Source organism: Ursus americanus, chromosome 14, assembly GCF_024610735.1.
Source record: "Ursus americanus isolate L20-20 chromosome 14, mUrsAme1.1.p, whole genome shotgun sequence".
In the NCBI taxonomy this organism is placed as follows: Eukaryota; Metazoa; Chordata; class Mammalia; order Carnivora; family Ursidae; genus Ursus; species Ursus americanus.
Window position 1 is genome coordinate 58,513,210 of NC_142140.1, and position 19,229 is coordinate 58,532,438.

Here is a 19,229-nt window from a genome sequence, read left to right on the forward strand (position 1 = left end):
TTTTTAATTAACTCAGAGTTGACCAATTTGGAGGCTTAATTCCATCATTCAAACCCCTTCTTCCATACAAGTCATCTAAGCAAGGGATGGTATCTTATCACGCTCCCAGGCCCCGTCCACACTCAGGGTTAGTCCACGCAGTGCGCTCACCCGGGAGCAGGGATCTGGGGGCTCTTGGAATCCTGTTGGCCACAAAGGGGAGGAAGGGAGCAGCGTCGTTCGAGACACAGCCTGGCCTGAGCCTCAGCTGGGGCTGCTCGGGTGGAGTCTTCACCCTCCTTGTCTGCCTTCCAGCCCCTGCTTACTGGGAGTAATGCCAGGACCCTGGGGGGGGGGGTGCTCAGGATTAGGGGAGAGAGGAGGTGTTTGGAGAAGGCACAGCATATCTTGTCCCAGTTTACACCTAAATGTATGCATGGCTTCACCTAATTTTTTAAAAACTTGTATTTTGAAATAATTTCAGGTCCCCAGGAAGTTACAAGCTCTTGCCCGGCACGGCCCGTACCCCCTCTGTCCAGCTAGCCCCGGTGGTGGCATCTCCGTCACTAATAGTGCAAAACCAGGCAGTCGGCATGGGGATTGTGTGTGTGCTGTTCCCTGCTGTTTGCCACACACGCAGATTCGGCTTTGCCCCGTCGAGTGTGCGGGACTGTCACACACCCATGAAGTTGACAGAGCTGCTCTCACGCGTGTGCGCGGTGCCTGTGGGGGCAGCCGGCGGGAAACAGACACAGAGGCGTCTGCCTCGATGGCACCGTGGGCCACGCCCGGTGCTCTGGGCCATGCCCTCCCCCGCCACAACTCTGGGGGGGCCTTGCCGGCCCCTCTTCAGGCAGCCAGCCCTTCCGGTGGGTCTGTTTGCAGAAGGGCCAGCGCCGGAGGCTCAGGTTCAAAGCCAGGTGCACCTCCCAGACGCACGCGCCCCCGGGCAGCTCGCCTGACCTTCCTCAGCACGGAGGCTGGGCCCGCTGACCCCACTGCCATCCTGGCATCCACAGGGGGGCCTCAGTGATAGTGAGAGACTCCATTTCCTTCCGGGGGACAGACCCTGTCCTCAGCTCCCTCGTCTGTCCTGCCCAACCCTGGAGACCTACAACGACATCCCCTTGCTGGAACGAAGCCTGCCTCCCCTTCCCCCGAGGTTCTCGGCTGTTTTCTCCGTGCCTCACAGAGTCTGACTCATAGAAGGTGTTCCCCGTGGCGGGGGGCTGTGTGTTTCCTCCTCGTCATGATACTGACAGTGGCAGTGCGGGCTGCGTTTTCCAAGATGGTGCCCCAGGTGGGCGCCCTCTGGTGTCCACACCCTGTCTAATCCCTGCTCTTCGCACGCAGGGAACCTGGGACTAGACGGGGTGCCACTCTTGCGGTTAGGCTAATGTGAAATGGCAAAAGGGATTTTGCACATCTAGGAAGAGCCCTAATCAGTTGACTTGGGGTTCATCAGACGAGATGGTACCTGGGTGGGCCTGACCTAATCAGGCCAGCTCTTGAAAGAGCCCAGAAGCATATCCAGAGTATCCACCCAGGTTCACAGGTGCGGGGAGGGGGGCTGGAGGACGGGGACGGGAGTTAGTGTTGAACAGTGCTTGGGGTTTGTAATGTGAAAACGTCATACACATCCGTCGTGCATCAACACGAATATTTTAACACTAATGAGCTGTATGTATAAAAACGGATGAGATGGTTGTGTGTTTTTTACCAAAATAAAGAAGGAGACGGAGACGGAAAGAGCAGGAGCAGCAGCAGCGGACATTCCGTGGCCTTGAAGACAGCGAGCAGCCACGTCGTGAATGCTCGGAGCCGCGCCCGTCCAGGACCTCTGGTCCTGCGGCTGCAGATGAGAGCCCAGCCCCACCAGGCCTTGGAGGTCAGGCCGCCGAGAACCTGAGTGAAGGGCCCCGTTGTGTCCGTGTCACAGATGAGAAGACGGTGGCACAGGGGCTGAGTGACTTGCCTGGGGCCACGTGGTCGGTGTTTTGCGATGTTCAGATCAGCTGCGTCTGCCCCCTGGGCCAGACTAGAAGCTCCCCCGGGTCAGGGATTTTGTCCGACCACTCGCAGGTGCTTAGCAAGTGAGTGAAAGAAGGAGAGAAGGCTCTGGCCTGGTCCTCACCTGACCTCCTGCACCGAGAGGGAAGTCTGACCTGGCCTGGCGACACGTCAGGGACTGTGGACAGAACCAAGAAGGAGTAATGATCACATGCGGCTTCCTCGGCACAGTCATCACCGGAGCTGAGCTCTGAGCTCATTAGCCTCCTGGAATGCAATGTGCTGTTCCCTGGCTCCCTGACTCATATTCCCGCTCATCCAGACCTCTGCTCCTAGGGGAGGCGAGCTCTCAGAGCTGGGCACCCTCTGGCCCACGTGAAGCTCGCAAAGCCAGGAGCAGCCGGAGGGACGGACAGCAAGGTCTGGCAGCACTCCCGGTGGGTGTTTCTGGCACCAGGCTGCCAGCTGTGGGCGTCCTTGACAGGAGTAAAGGCTGTGGGTGTGAGGACAGGCACACGGAGTACGCGGGCAGCACCCGGGATTCGGGCTGGGGTCACATCTGCTGGTCCCCCTGGCAAACCATTAACCAGGCCTTCTGTGCCCCGGCGCCGTGGGGTAGAGCCAGCTGGCTCCCTGGGCACCGCAGACACTGGGCTGCGTCTCGGGCACTGGGGGTGGGGGTCAAGCAGGATCCCTGGCCCCACACACTCGAGGCCAGAGCCCCCCCCCCAAGTCGTGACAGCCACAGACATCCCTTCATCACCCAGAGTCCCCTGGGGCAGGACTGCCCTGGGTGAGACCCCAGTTGAGCAAACTGATGCTGACAGCACTGCTGGAGAGTGAGAGCAGGTGTTCAGGGAGGCCTTCCTGGAGGAAGTGATGTCTGAGTTGAGGTTGATGATGTCCTGGAGCTGCCGGGGCCAGGGAGCCCTTCTAGGTGCACAGCAGTGGAGCTGGTGCCAGGACCAAGGGCACAGGCTGAGGAAAAGGAGGCAAGGAGGCCAAGGGCAGAGGCTGGGCTTCATCCCCCGGGTTCCAGGCCCACCTCTGGCAACGATGCACTGACCTTGTTTTCCAGATTAGGAAACCAGAGAAGGTGAGGATGCTCCGTCCCCCCAGCGGTGGTGGGCAGAGGTCCCTGTGGGCTTCAGGCCAGCTGGGGGGGTGGGTGGCCGTGGGTGCTGGAGCCAGGCCCAGGAAGCTCAGCCCCTCACAGCTCTGAGACTGTGTCAGCAGGCACCTGCCCCCCCCCCCCCAGTTTCCCTTTGGTGAAACTGGGGTAACAACCGCCCTGACGCCCAGGGCCATTGCAGGGAGTCGATGAGGTAAGCAGCTGCCCAGCTCTGGGCACGGCCAGGGCTCTGGATAAACAGGCAGCACGTTCCTTAGCCTGTGGTCATTGGAGGTCACCCTTCCCGGGCCCTTCCTCTTTGGGCTCCGCCTCCCTCCTTCCCAAAGACCCTCGAGTTCATCCGGCTTCTCTGGTATCCATGGAAACGGTGGGACTGACAGAGAAGCCCCAGGCCCTTCGGCAGGTGGGTGGCGAGCCCTGGACCCCTGCTCCTATCCCGGTGCTCTTCTCTCTGATGGATGAGAAAGAAGGGGCAGAACCACGTGGACAGACCGTGCCCCCTGGCCTAGAGCTGCGCCCCTGGGAAAGTAACAGAGTCCACCCTCTGCGGTCCCAGCCTGCATCCACCAGAAAGGACCCCAGCTGGGCAGTAGTCTGTGTCCCGAGCCAACCTTGTTTTCCTGTTCCCTGGGCAGGAATGGCCCGGCCCACGGAGCAGACCTCTCCACGCCCAGTGAACACCTGGGCCATGGCGGGGCCGGGCCGGAGGGGCCGGGTTTCCTGGCCCCCCACCTGCGTTCCCCTTCCTGGCACTTACAGGAAGGTTGGCCGAGCTGGTCTCTGCATGCTTCCCAGAAGACCAACTTGCTCCACCGCCTCCTGGAGGGAGCCCAGCAGAGATCGAGGCCGCCGGGGCCACTGTGTCTATGCACAGGCTGTGTTGTGCCACACGTGGGGAAACCAGGACAGAGATGGCCTCCTGAGCGTCTGGAGGGTCTTCTTTCTTTCTTTCTTTCGTGGTAAAATTACACATAAAATTCATGATCTTAACCGTCTTCAAGTGCACAGCTCCGCGGCATGAAGCACACTCACCCCGTCCTGCAGCCCCCCCATCTCCAGAACATTCCATCTCCCCACACGGAGACTCTGTCCCCAGGAAGCACGGACTCCCCACCCCCTGCCCCAGCCCTGGCTCCCACCAGCACCTCTCTGTCTGTGTGGACGGGACGCCTCTGGGGACCTCCCGGGAGTGGGGTCCTGCGGGATGTGTCCTTCTGGGTCTGGCTGCTCTTGCTGAGCCCGGCGTCCTCAGAGTCCGTCCACGTCGTGGCAGGTGTCAGGGTCCCTCCTTTCTAAGGCTGGATTGTGTTCCAGCGTGTGGACAACCATATTACGTTCATTCCTCCGTCAGTGGACGCTTGAGCTGTTCCCACCTTTTTTTTTTGGCTGTTGTGAATTGTGCTGCTGTGAACACGGGGGTGCAAATACCTGTTCGAGTCCCTGCTTTCACTTCTTTGGGGGATAAAATACCTTTTGTCCTGCTTTGACACCTCACCCCAGCCTGGAGGTCACCTGTCTGCCCCTCAGGACACAGGGGAGCCCAGTCTGAACTGCAGAATCCAAGATATCGCTTCTCCCTCACCCACCCTCGCTTGGACCCACACACCCCTAGGAAGAAAAATGGACTTTTTGCACAAAGAAAGATGCCATGGGATGAAGGTTCCCAAGGTGCAAATGGTGTAGGACGAGAATGACCTCTCCCTCGCCCTGTGCTCTTGGCCTCCCTGCCTGGAAGCAACCAGTACCGGTTTCTGGGTCTTTCCCTGGTCATGCCCCGCCTCCCAGGCACCATTTCTGACCCTTAATTCTTGCAGGGTGGAGTCGGGCACCTGTCAGAAGCACAAACCTGAAGCCACTGAAAGGCGGGGCTCAGAGGGAGGGTGGGAGGGGCTGTCAGGTGGCCAGGCCTGTGTGGGCGGGGCTCCAGGGAAGCTCACTGGCCCAGTGCTGCAGAGCCTCGGAGGGCCCACCCATCGGCGCCCAGGCCCGGGCCTCTCCAAAGCGGGTGCTTAATAATGGTAATGTGCCCCCTTGTTAGGGGCCTGATGTGTGTGTCCCCCAAATTCCTCTGTAGAAGCCCTTACCAATGGGCTGGTTTGGGAGGGGATCGGTGTTAGGCGAGGTCACGAGGGTGGGACCCCCATGGTGGGATCAGCGTCCTGGTAAGGTAAGAGAGAGATCAGGGCCGCTCTGTCCCAGACACAGCGAGGAGGGGGCCACCTGCGAGGAAACACATCCCCCCCCACCAGGGACCGACCCTGCGGCCCCATGATCTCAGACTTCCCGCCTCCCGAATCCTGAGAAGTAATGTCTGTGGCTTAGGGTGCCCTGTCTGTGCTGTTCTGTGACAGCAGCCAGAATGGACTAATAGAGCCCATCACAATATTTTTTTTAAAAAAGGAAGAAAGGCAGTCTGCAAAACGCACCATGGGGCATTCACCTGAGGGCAGGGGGAGTGCTTCGGAGGACGAGGGTGTGCGGTGGTCCCCTTCAGATCCTCAGGGTGGCTTCTGGCGTGCAGGGTGGGTTGAGCTGGCGGCTCTGTAAGCAGTCAGGGTGGGGGCGGGGAGACCAGAGAGGCACGGGCGAGTGTCCTGGGGTCGCTGTAACAAGACTACAAACCAGGGGGCTGAGAACCACAGGATTTCTTTCTCCCACATTCTGGGGTCAGAAGTATGAGGTCGAGGTGTGATGGGGCCACGCTCCCTCCCCAGGCTCCAGGGGAGGGTCCTTCCTGCCCCCTCCAGCTCCTGGGGCCCAGCACCCAGTGGCTTGTGGCTGCATCTGGGCAGCCTCGGCCTCTCCGTGTGTGTCTCTCCTCTTCTGATAAGGACACCAGTGCCTGGCTCAGGGCCCACCCTAATCCTGCGCAGTCTCGTTTTAACATAACCAGTTACACCCGCAGAGACCCTCCCTTTTTCTGAGAAGGTCACTGCAGAGCCTGCTCCGGCTGCTTTGACAAAGCACCATGGACGGGGCAGTGTAGACAGCGGGTGTGTTCTCAGGGTGTGGAGGTGGGAGGTCTGAGATCCGGGGGTCTGCCGAGGCGGCTGTCCTGGGCGTGCAGACACTGTCCCTCCCCGTCTCCTCACCCAGTCGTCCCTCTGTGCGTGTCTGTGTCCCACCCTGCTCTTCCTGCAAGGACATGGTCATACTGGACTAGGGCCACCTTTGTGACCTCATTTAAATTAATCACCTCTTTAAAGGCCCCGTCTCCAAGTACAGTCCCACTGGGGGTTCGGGCTTCGACATAGGAATCTGGGGGACACGACTCAGTTCCTGTCAGTCACCTTCTGAGGTTCTTGTGGACATGAACTGGGGAGGGGACACTCTCTTCAACCCACCATGGGAGGTGGGGGGTGAACTCAGTCCTCCATCAGGGAGGCTGTGCAGGAGGGAAGGGGGGACGGGTCTCCCCCAGGAGGAGGCCCAGATGGGCACAGATGGGCCTCTGTGTGAGAGTCCCTTAGCCGAGCTGTGGTCTGAGCTTTGGGAAGTCCTGCCAGGAGGGGAGCCTTCACCCCCACCCTTAACCCCTTTTATAAAGGAAGGTGGAAATGGCTGGGAGAGGTTGCCCAGGGTCACAGAACAGCCTGAGTGCGGCCCGCGGTCTCCACCCTGCAGGTGGGTTGTGTGCCCCGTGCCGGCTTCCCAGCCAGGGGTGCCAGTGGCGCGAGGAAGCCCCCAGGGCGCCTGAGGTGGCCGGCACCAAGGGCCTGGGAGCCTTCCGACACCTGGGACATCCCCTTGAAATCTTGCTTTTGCTTTTATTTATTTTTTTAAAAAGATTTTTATTTTTAAGCAACCTCTGCGCCCAACATGGGGCTCGAACTCACAACCCCAAGATCAAGAGTCGCACGCTCTCCTGACTGAGCCGTCCTGGCGCCCCTTTTCCTTTACTTTTAGTGGCTTGAAAGTGTTGCATTCCTGCCTGAGAGCTCTCTAATTTGCTTGGATGGAAAATGATTTGGACTTTTCCCCTTCTGTGAATTGTGTTGATCTTGCAGCTGAGCGGCCCCTTGGGGTGGGTCCTGCTCTGGGGTGTTGGGGTCGGGGGAGGGGGAGGGCCATAACTGTGTCTGTGGCGGGATCGCAGGGCGGGGCAGCGAGGGCGAGACCTGGCCTGTGCAGTTGAAGCAGGGCGGCGTCCGGAGCCAAAGTCCAGGCCTGTTAGCTCTGTTTTCTTAATTCCACCGGTTGAAAAAGAATGTTTTTGTAACAACTTTGTTGAGATATAATCCGCTCGCCTCTCGGTTCACCGTTTTAAGGTGTACAATTCCGTGGGTTTTAGTACATTTACATGATTGTGCAACCATTTCATTATCTCATTCCAGAACATTCCATCACCCCAAAGGGGAATCCTGCCCCCATCAGCAGTCCTCCCCCTCCCCCAGTCCCCGGCCCCCACGAGCCCCCTTCCCATCCATGGAGGAGCCTGTTCTGGACGTGTCACACACATGGACTCACACACCATGTGGCCTTCTGTGTCTCGTTCCCTCCCCGAACGTCATGGGCTCGGGGTCCGTCCCTGGGGCAGCGCGTGGTTCTCTGCCCCAGCCCCTCAGGACTCTCTGGTCCTGACGATTCCAAAAAGCTTTTGTCTTTTGCAGGTTTTATATCAGAAGTCACTAGACTCAAAACTGAGAAGTGATTTAAATATTTATTAATTCATTTAGCAATAAGAATAATAAATACCAAGTGACTTTTTTTAAACAAGAAGTAACCGTGTTTTCAAAACAAGCAGATTTGGAGGGAAAGCGGCAAGGGGCACCCCAGAGCCTAGGCCAGACGGGGAGAGACCACGGAGCAGGATGGCCATGTCCGGTGTGGGGTCCTGGGGGAAATCCAGGGGCATCCGCGTCAAGCGCGGCCGCTTCGCCTTACCAGCTATGACAAACACGCCCTGGGAGGGAAGATGCTCCCTGATGGGCACTGGGTGGGGGGTGGACGAAACTCTCTCTACTGTCTTTGCAACTTTTCTGTAAATCCCAAATTATTCCAGATGAAAATGTCATTTAAAAACATGGGACAAAAACAAACACACATGGGACAGAACGAAAGAAGTGTGGTTGAGGGCTGTGGCTGCGGTCAGGGGAGGGTGGGGGGCGTCCGCCCTGGAACCCGGTGTCCCTGCAGGAGGAGCTGGGTGGCGGAAGAGGGAACCACAGGCCACGCAAGTTAGCAAGTCCTGACACAACGCCAGTCATGTACCAGAGACAGTCATGGTTGCTAGACCTGGGAAAGGTGTGGGTGACGGGTGGGGGTGCTGGGGATCCAGGAAGGTCTCTGAGGAAGGACATCCAGGTAGACCCGCCAGGGATGGGGAGGAGCATTGGAGGCAGAAGTGGAGTGAGCCTGGTGTTGCAGGGTGGGGACAGTCATGAGGCTCACGGCCAGGTGCCCTGGGGATGGCCCTCCGTCGGGGCTGGTCCCGTGCTTTTGATTGGGTTGATGGGCCAAGGCTCCCAGCAGAGCAGAGTCGGGGCCGCAGGGGCAAGTGCCACGCAGTATGGTGGGTCAGCTCAGCCTCCCTGGAGGAGCCCAGTTCCTGGGCCAGGCCAGTGGTTCTCAAAGGGGACACTGGAGCTCGGCTTCACCCCGCACTCTGTCACAGAGACCCGGGGTTGGTGTCAGCCAAGCGCTGTCCCCCAGGCAGGCCTGGTCTCCCGGAAGCCTCTGCCTGGCCGCCGTAGGCTTGAACCTTCTCTCCCCTTCCCAGTCAGGATGTTCCTGGTATGCAGGTGGAATACATGACCTGAGTTGGGGGAGAGACGCCAGGCTCACCCTGGTTTGTACCCTCTGACCTCTGGTGTCTACTGTCTTGCTCTGGTGTCAAGTGTAGCAGGGATCAGACTCAATTTTTCATCAATACTTAATGCAGGGAGTCTCCTCTCAGCACTGTGGATGTTCAGGGCCATGCTGGACACTGTGGGGGCTGCGCGGCATCCCCGACCCCCACCCCCTCGATGTCCGGAGCACCCCCAGTGCGACAACCACAGATGTCCCCTGGGAACAGTCAGCCCAGGTGAGAGCCACCCCTCGTCCAGGCTCTTTGACAAGGGGAGGGCAGGGAGCCATGCCCTCAGGGTACAGCACCTGCTGGGAACGGGCCCGGGGACACGTGGAGCCGCCAAGCAGCCATGCCAGGAAGGCTGCGGGACCCAGGGTCTGCTGCTGGTTCTTGGTGGGAAGCACAAGGGCTGGGAACTGTGCCTTCCAGGGATCGGGCAGCCAGAAATAGTGTCTGCGCAGAGAGCTTCGCACACTCCAGCCCGGGAACCGGGACCTGCACAGCCCCTCGCCCTGCTGCTCAAGCACTTCCGGTGCCGACACAGGGCCCTGAAGTCTGACCGGCGGCTTCCAAAGTCGTTTCTATCATTGGACCGAGGCAGGGGGTCTCAGCGGGGCTGGTTCTGCCTGCAAGACACGGGGCCATGTAGGGACATCTGTGGTCGCCACAACTGGGAGTGCTCCTGGCACCGAGGGGTGGGGCCACAGGTGCTGCTCAGCCCCCACAGCACCCAGGATGCCCCCCAGAGAACGCCCCAGCCCAGTGCTGTGTCTGGCCTCCCGCTAGCCCCGAGATTCTGTGAGTCTGGTCCCCGATGTCACGGGATGATGCCAGGATATTGGCGGGGCCCCCTCTGCTCTGTGGTGGGTGGGGAGTCACGGGGACACGGGTTCACTGGCTGTTCACAGGAATGCCTCCTGTTCTGGTATGGGCCAGAGCTCCTGTGCCGCCTGCGTGAGCCGGGAGCCCGGGTGAGCGGGGAGCCTGGTTGAGCCGGGAGAAGCTGTCCTCTGCAGGAGTGGGGTGGGGGGCATGGTGCAGACACCTGTGACACTTCCTCAGGGCCCTCCCATGGCCGCCGAAGGTCCTGCTGGCAGTGGGCTGGCAGGTTGTCAGCAGGCTGTGGCGTGGCCATGGCCTCTGTGGCTGTGTGCCTGGGGCTTCCAGGAAGCTCGCCTACACCCGGAGGGAGCCTGGGGGGAGGGCGCCCTTTCCAGCAAGCTCCGGGTGGGGCTGGGACAGGCCGAGAGTTCAGCTCCTGCGAATCTGCCCCAGTGTCCAGAAGGAGCGGTAGGTCCCCCTTCCCGGCCACCATCTAGGCTGGCTGAGTCAGGGCTGTGTCACGTGCAGGAAAGAAAGGCCAGCTCAACAGCAGGCAGAAGCAGCCCCAGAAGCTTCGTCAGGTCACGTGACTTCCCTGGCAGTGTGCCCCCTCCCAATCTCTTGAAGACTAGAGCCAGACGCCTCAAAGTGGCCACTTGGCCTGTCAGCCTCTTTGGCCTCGCTCGCCACCCCCTCCCCTCCCACACATTTGCAGGAGCTGCCCCGTGGGCCACCTTCCCTCCAAATATCCCACTCCTGCCTCTCCCCTTTAGGGTCTTTGCTCCGAGGTGCATTTTCAGCCAGACCTCTTTTCTCCGGCTCATCTTGGAACCCCACCTCCCTCTCCCCACTGCACCCGTCCTTCAGAACTGCCCCAGTGCCACCAAGTGAGACGATCTCTGTTTTCCGTGAGGATTTGTGTGCGTGTGTCCCTGCCCTGTGTAGACGTGCAACCTATTTAGCGTTGCCTAGACCAGGGGTCGCGAACCTTCCCCATAAAGGGCCAGACTTGGTGAATGTTTTCGGCTTTGTGGGCCAGACTCTCTCAAGACTACTCAGTTGTACCCTTGTCAATGAATGGGCCGTGCGCCAATAAAACTTTATTTACAAGGACACCCCCCCCCCGCCTCCCTGAGCCATGGTTTGTCCGCCTCTGAGTCAGAGGGGTTCCTACAGAGACCCATCGTGATCCCACCACATGGAGACATTGAGTCGTGTTGGAGGCAAGCTTTCAAACTTTAGAATTTGTGTCAGATGACTAGGGAACGAAAAGTCCTTTGGGGGTCGATGGGATCCCTTAATGCAGAGGGGCTCCCTGGGGGACGCGGGGCCACGTTCGGTGATGTGTGTGGTTGTCGCAACTGGGGACGCTGAAGGAGTGGGGGCTGGGGTGCTGCTCAGGGAATAGCTGACCTCCATGGCCGCCGCGCTGGGGACAGAACCCTGCCTCCCTGCATATCGGGTTGTAGCATGTGGTCGGTTCGCAGTGCTCCATGTTGGGTGGCCCACCTGTGAGAGGATCTCACCTGCCAGCACCTTCCGTGGTCTCTGACAGCGCCCCTCACGGCCAGCAGGGCAGGCTGGGCTTATCCTGTGACAACAGTGGGGGAACTGAGGCTCAGAGCCAGGCCCGCAGCCCCCAGCCCTGTGCTCTCTCCAGCTCCCTTTCCTCAGTGTGGGGGTCTGCTCACGGTTCTTCGCCCCAAGAACACTCCTGTCACGTTCTGTCAACTCAGGTCAGCCCCTGAGCCCGCGCTGGCAGCCTCGCAGCGAAGAACGTCAGCAGGGCCTTGCCGGTGCCGGGGGACGGGGACCCACAGGGAGCGGACGTGGTGGCCCTGCCGCGTCTGCCCGGGATGCGTGGTGGGCCTTGCTGCTACCAGGCCGGGTGTAACCACATTCAGGAGTAAGGGTGTGGGGGGGCAGGAGGCACCCATTTCTCGAGAGTCTCCACAAGGTCACGCCCGTGGCAGGCGCGGATGCTTGTGCTGCTGGAAAACGAGCGGCGCACCTTGGCAGCGCACTAATGCGCCACGCAAGAGGGGTGGCCGCCGTGGAGGACGGTTTGCAGGTAAACACGGGTTACCAGGTGACCCAGAATTTCCAGTCCTGGGTCCACACCCAAAGGAATGGAAAACAGGCGTGCAAACAGCAGCACACTTCACAATAGCCCTGAGGTGGGAACGACCCCAGTGTCCCCCACACGCGGGCACATCCTTCAGCTGCAAGCAGGAGTGAGGCCCCCATACACACTGCCCCGGGGACAGATCCCGAGCCCACGACACTCAGGGAGGGAACCAGACACAGAAGGCCCCACAGCGTGTGCGTCCACATGTGTGACACGTCCAGAACAGGCTCCTGCACGGACGGGAAGGGGGCTCGTGGGGGCCGGGGGCTGGGGAGGGGGTGGGGAGTGACAGCTGATGGGGTGAGTTTCCTTTTGAGGGGATGGAATGTTCTGGAACTAGATAGAGGTGTGGGTTGCACAGATGCCACTGAATTGAACAGTTAGAATGGTAGCTTTCATATTATGTGCATTTTAACAAACAGAACCTTGTGCGGGGTCCCCAGGATTCCACCTGGTGCCCTGTGACCAGGCTTGTGTGCAGTGCAGACCTCCTCCCCACCTCCCTGGATCTCCCCAGCTCTGGGCTGGCTCCCAGGTGTGGTTCCCTGCCCCTGAAGCCCTGGGCCTGTGCCCGGGGTGGGGGGGACGGGGCTCCGCAGGTGGTCTCTTGTGCTGCTGCTTTAGAAGTCAGCGTGGCTGCAGCCTTCTGTCTGCATCTGTCATCTTGGTGGGAGTCTTCTTAGCTCAGCAGCAGAGCACACCCCCCAGCTCTGCAGTCGGAGTTAACTGGCATAGCCCAGGGTCTCAGCACTACAGGGCAGCTTGTTCACTCTCTGGGGGGCGTCCTGGGTACTGGTAGGGGGTTCAGCAGCATCACTGGCCCTGCCCCCTCGACACCAGGAACAGCCACGGATGTCCACAGATGTCACCCACGTCCTCTGGGGGCAGGAGCGCCCCAGGCTGGGCCCAGGCTTCAAAGCAGACACCCGGGAGCTGGGCACGTCCAGACCCAGCCTGGGCGGGAGGGGAGGCCCCACACCCAGGGCCCACAGATGTGGTCCATGGCCCACCAAAATGTGTTGATTTTAACTTCTTTTAAAATAAGTGAACAAGGGGCACCTGTGTGGCTTGTCCGGTTAAGCGTCTGCCTTCGGCTCAGGTCATGATCTCCGGGACCTGGGATGGAGCCCCACATTGGGCTCCCTGCTCAGTGGGGAGTCTTCTTCTCCCTCTGCACCTCCCCCACTCTCTCTCTTGCTCTTAAGTAAATAAAATCTTTAAAAAAATAATAAAATCAGTGAACAAAAAGTGACTAACATACTAGTGAATGTTTAATAACGAACCCAGCCTGGTTTATATTCACCTTTACACAGATGCAGTTCTCGAATATAATCTTCCATATTGTTGTGTGGACGGAGGGGCCACAAAGCCAAACGTGCTACCTGCCAGCCAAAGTTCCCATGTGCTCCTGCTCCAGGAGAAGCCGGGGAGGGGGAGGGTCCTACTTAAGGACCTTTAAAACAAAATCCAGAAGCAGAATTTTGGGGCAACAGGTGAGCCCTCCTGGTGGGATGTCCCTCCTGGGACAGAACCGCCTCCACACCCTGGGCCCATGGACCTATCGAGTGCCTATGTTCCCGTCCCAGGCACAGTGGCCTCTGCCCGGGCCGTGCCTTGCCCCGTGGCCAAGCAGGTGGGGTTTCCTCCAGCCCTCATTCCCGTGCTCTGCCAACACCACCCAGCCCTGACAGGGGGCTCCTCCCAGGTGGGAGGACAGGGGCTGCCTGGATAGTTTCTGCTTCCAAGAAGGGACATTTGGTTCCAATAAAAAAACAAAAACAAAACCAAAAAAACCTGTGCAGAGTTTCTGACCCAGGATGACTGTGCCCAGGGACCACAGGGCCACATGTGGAGGCATCTGTGGTTGTCACGACTGGGCTGCTCCTGGCATCCAGGGGTGCCGGCCAGGGATGCTCAGCCCCCCACAGTGCCCAGGACACCCCAAAAAGAGTAACCCACCCCCATGTCAACAGTGCCAGGATGGGGAGACCCTGCATTCCTTATTTCGGGAAAAGAAATCAAGTCAGTCCCTGCTCATCCTAGACACAGAATAAACCCCAAGGAGTCACACCATATAAACGAGCGTCTGTGAGTCACCCCCACTGAGTGTGTGTAGTTAAATGTGTGCAGCATCCCGGGACCTCAGGAGACTGGTGGTCACAGAGTGCAGTGTCCTGGGGGTCAGGGGTCTCACCCTGCCACAAATAAATGCAGGCTTTGCACGGCCTCCCTCTTCATACACCGGCCCCATGGGGGCCTGGATCTCCACGCCCGCGTCACCTGACGCGCTGTGGGGCTGTGCAGCCGTGGCCGCCAGGTGGCAGCACAGCCCACCCCACGGGCTAGTGCTTCTGGCTCCGGGTTCCTGCATCCCAGAAACACCGCAGTCTAGACACCCTCCGGCGGAATTCCTGTCCCCTTGAGTCAGTCTGTGCAGAGACGTGCGTGATCCCGATTCCCAGTCATCATCTCCCACTGCATTGTCGAGGCTCTCGCCAGGGGCCAGATCACTGGACGGAGTGGCTCCCTAAGGGTCTGGGCGGGGTGGCCGGGGCTCAGCAGCAGGGGGGCCAGCGGGGAAAGGGAACCCGCCCTGCATTGCTTTCACACCAGCATGAAATGCCACCAGGGCCAGGGATATCTTGGGCCAGCTGCTGCCTGGCTCTGGTTTTGAGTGTCTGCCCTCTGCTGCCTTTTGGGAATGAGAGTCTCACTGAGCGCACGGGAAACAGGTGTGCGCACCCCGGGCGCCCCAGAAACCCAGCTGTCCTGGGAGAAATGTGCCCCCAATGTGCTTTCGTCCCTCCTGAAATGGGCCAGCATCTTGCAAAAGTTAAGGCTGGTCTTTGCCGCGTTTCTTAGGCCACCTGAGCCACTCCTGGGGCCGGGCCCCTTGCCAGGTACACTTCCTGAGGTGTCGTCCTCTTGATCCAACCAGGGGAGTGTCCGAGGGTTTGGGGTGGAGACCCAAACACTGCTGGCTCCCGTCAGACCTTCTAGGGTATTAGCCCCGTGTCTCGGTCTCCCAGGGTGGCTGTACCAAACTGCCATAACCTAGATGCTGAAACGAGGGAAATGTATCTTCTACCGGCTCCGGAGCCAGAAGTCCGAGAACAAGGGGTCCTAGTGTGGGTTCCTGCTGAAAACCTGTCCCAGGCCCCCCAGCTTCACGGGGAGCGGTGTGTGTCACTGGTAATCTCGGTGTGCCTTGGCCCATAGAAGCGTCACCCCCATCTCTGCCCCATCATCGCGGGGCTTCTCCCTCTCTGGGTGCACATGTCCCCTTTTTATAAGGACACCCGTCATTGCTTTAGGGTCCACCCTACTCCAGTGTGACCTCACCTGAACTAAGTACTCCTGCGACCACCCCATTTCCAAATAATTTCCTGTTCTGACCTGCTGGGCACTAGGATGTCAACACGTGAATTTGGGGTGGGGACACAGTTTAACCCGTAACACCCCTCTGGGCCCCACACTGGAGAGGAGCACTGGTGGCGCCTCCTGCTTGCTGTCTGGGGGCAGGAATCCCACCCAGGCCAAGGATGGGGAGAGGGCAGGGTATGGGAGCGGACACAGACCTGGTTGGCGCGCTGACTGGGCTCGGCCCTGGGCCAGGCGGGACTGAGGGACGTGCCCGCTGGTGCCTTCGGCAGAGCAGATCATTTTCTGAGAAAGGGCTGACCTGCTTCCTTGAAGCCTCCTCTGTGGCAGGTGGCGGGAAGCTCCCCGAGGGGACTCTGCCGAGTTGTAGACGGGCCGGTGGCCTCCTCCCCTCCCCTCCACACGTGTCCAGAGGGACAGCACGTGCATCCTGCTGCACGTGTTTGGGGGGCCACCTGCCCTAAGCCCACTTCTTTGGCAAGTTGGTCCTAAGGGCCCTAAGGCTGAGACAGAGACTGGTATTCCCTGAAAACCGACCCCACCAGCAGCGGAGGCTTTGTCATGACCCCTGTGTTGTCGACAGGGAAACGGGGGCTGAGAAAAATAACGCGCCTGCCCCCACCCACTCCCCTCTGCCTCGGGACCAACAGACACCGCCTCATTTCCTGTAGGGCCTTCCGGGTTGTGCCGGCCCCTTCCTGGTCCTGGGCTGGGGCCGGGTGCGGCCAGTGGGCACTCACCCTACGGGCACAGCCTGAGGCCACACCGAGAACCTCAGGGATCAAGAGAAACAGCAATTTAACATAAAAGAAAAAACTTGTGATAACGTTAACTGACTCATTCCAGCTTGTTTGAATTTGATTTTATGTGAAAGTAGAACATTTTAACAGAACACTATTTGTTATTTCCATTAATAATTCAAAGTCAGTGCGAAAGCCCGCGATGAACCAAATTTCAAATCGTGAATGAAGCGCAGACAGGGTCGGGCACGCAGGTTTTCCTCATGGTCCGGGCTCCAGCCTGGTTCTCACGGCCTGGTCACCGGTCCTGTTTTGCTTTTAAATGTCAGCATCTCACTCATCGTGGATTTTCTGCATTCGTTTCGATGTTTTGCAACCCAGTTCCCTCAATGGCTGGGTTTCGGGCGTCCCTCTGGTCTCGCGCCCGAGTCTCATGGCCGTCGTGCAGGATCCGCAGTGCCTGTCACCTGAGGGCGTGCAGATGTCCGTCAGACGCAGACGCATGCACGCCTGCACACCGCGCGATTGTGCTGCTGGGACGCCAGGTGCACGTGGGGCCAGTCACGAGGCCTGCTCTGGGCCGTGGAGGGACAGCAGAGCTGCAGAGGGAGCCCGCTGGCCCTGCAGGTCCAGTCCTAGGAAGGTCCCCAGAAGAGCTGCAGAGATGGTCAAATAAGGATGCACACACACGTGTTCCCAGCAGCACGATTCACAGGAGCCAGAAGGTGGAGACGGTGAAGGTGTTGCCACACACGGGCAGGTCTCTCAGCCAGGAACAGGAAGGCGCCCACACGCGCTGCCCCGGGGGCGGACCCCGAGCCCATGACACTCAGGGAGGGAACCAGACACAGAAGGCCCCACGGGGTGTGAGTCCACGTGTGTGACACGTCCAGAACAGGCCTGTCCACAGACGGGAAGGGGGCTCGTGGGGGCCGGGGCGGGCTGACAGCCGATGGGGACAGGGTTTCCTTTTGGGGCGATGGAATGTTCTGGAATGGTAGAGGTGGTGGGTGCACAGCTGCGAATACACTCGGTGCTACTGAAATGTTCCCTTTAAAACGATTCATTTTATTTCATGCGACTCTTACCTGAATTTTTTAACAACGTAGGCAGGGGCGCCTGGGTGGCTGTTAGCATCTAACTCTTGATCTCGGCTCAGGTCTTGATCTCCACCCAGCATGGAGCCTTCTTAAAATACAAATAAAAATTTTCTAAAATTCTAAGTAGGCAGAAAGAGGTGTGGCTTTAGGTCGGGCATGTGGATTTCACCGCGTTCACAGGCCTGCGGGCATCTGACGGCGGCCTTGGTGCTGGCCGAGAGGGTGCCGGCACACCGCAGACCTGGGCGGCCAGGGCCACCAAGTGCTGCATTTTCGCTCACCCCAGGAGAGACTGTGGGGCTCGCCCCCATGGCTCTCTGCAGGAGCAGCAGATGCTGGAGGAGGCCTGGAGCACCTGGGCCGGGATAGCAGGTGGAAGCGAGGGGAGCCCTGCCAGGGTCTCCGCCTCGGGACAGCACGGGTGTGCCTGCATCCGGGGACACCTGAGCCACTGCCTGTCTCGGACAAACCTGCGTCACTGGGGAGCTTCTCGTGCTGTACGCTCAGTGCTGGCCCATCCGCGCGCCTCCGCCGGGATCTCCATGCTCCGTGTGTGCGTGTGCGTGCGTGTGCGCGCGTGTGTGTGTGCAGAAAGCCTGCCCGGCCCCGTCTGCCGTTCCAGCCTTCGAGCCTTGCCTTGCACAGTGTCCGGGTTTCTGTTTCTCACGGGGCAGCTCGTGTGTGGGCGGGGCCTGTGCTGAATCATATTACTCTCTTGTTTCGGTTTTCCTCCTCCTTTCTCAGCCCCACCTCCTCGCCACCTGCGGCCGACTCCGTGTGGTTTGCTCTGTCATAGAGGCAGCCAGCAGGCTCTGCCTGACCTTTTTTCTCAAATGCCATCTGAGCTGTGAGCCTCCTCCAGGAGGTGTCGCAGACCCCCTCGGGCTTTCTGGGTGCTCTCTGGCTGCCGGCCAGGAAGGAGCTGGTTGCGCTGCTGTCGGCTGCGGCTCTGCGTTTCGCTGACCCCGGGGCTGCTCCCCAGAAAGCCCATCGCGTGTGTTTGGTGGTTGCACACCACTCCAGGTCAGCTCCCCTGCAGCCAGCGATGGCACTGCCGTGTCAGTGTGACAGGAAGGGGGCACTGCCGGTGGGGTCCCCAGGGCCAGGCCGAGCCCCCATGGGAACCTGACTCCATGGGGACTTTATTTCCCAACTTCATTTTAAAAAATATTGCTACTGTTTGACTGTTTTTAACACAGAGGACACGTGGGCCCTCAGGACATTGAGAGCGTGGGGCAGCGATCACTGTCGCAGTGCCGTTGAGCGGTGGGCTTCCTCACCGGCCAGACGGGGCCTTCCCTTCTTTGCCCCCGGACATCCCCAGCTGCCCTCCCCACTCCTGACACAGGTGCACCTGGCTGCCGGGCAGGGGAGCTCTTCCTGTGCACACACACGTGCCCTAGGAAGACTTTGTGCTCAGAGAAGAAAGGCCCCCAGAGATAGCAGGTCCTAAATCCCTGGAACCTGGGAATGTGGCCCCTGATAGGACCACGGTTTTGCAGGTGTGACTAAATTAAGTCTTTTGAAATGGAGGGATTTTCCGGGTGCAATCATAAAGTGTCCTTGTAAGACAAAGGCAGAAGGAGATTTGACACATGGGGAGATCATGTGACCACAGGCAGAGACCAGGGACGCGGCCACAAGCCACGGGGCGCCTGGCGCCAGGAGCTGGAGGACGCAGGAAGAGCCCTCCCTGGAGCCTGCGGGGGAGCTCGGCCCGCCACACCTGGACCTCAGCCCAGCGACACTGGTTGACCTCTGGCCTTCAGAGCTGTAGGAATCAGTGTGCGCTGTTCTAAGTCACGGGATCAGTGCGATTTGTTCCAGCAGCTGCAGGAACCATCAGGCTGCGCGGAGGGTTTGCATTTCCGTAGCTGTACCAGACTTCGGCTGCTCTCCTGGGACCCTGGGGCCTGCTGTTTCTGGGGGGCAGGGACCCACCGCGGCTGTTCTCTTCCCCCTGTTGTCCTGTGCCCCTCTGCGGAAAGCATCCTGACAGACCACACTTTGTCCCTGAATGTGGGGTACCCCTCGGGTGCGATATGGGGGGCGTGGGGAAAGGTGTCCGCACCACGGCTCGGAGGCACGGGGCCGTAAACTTGCAGCCGCTTAAAACAGAGGGGCCCCCGACTGCTGGGTTCAGTTC

At 59.6% G+C, this 19,229-nt stretch overlaps 1 protein-coding gene across 3 annotated transcripts in view; it reads left to right on the forward strand.

Moving 5' to 3' along the window:
• The window catches only part of GNG7 (G protein subunit gamma 7), a 120,845-nt gene that overhangs the window by 37,108 nt on the left and 64,508 nt on the right, over positions 1-19,229 (forward strand). The window lies entirely within an intron of this gene.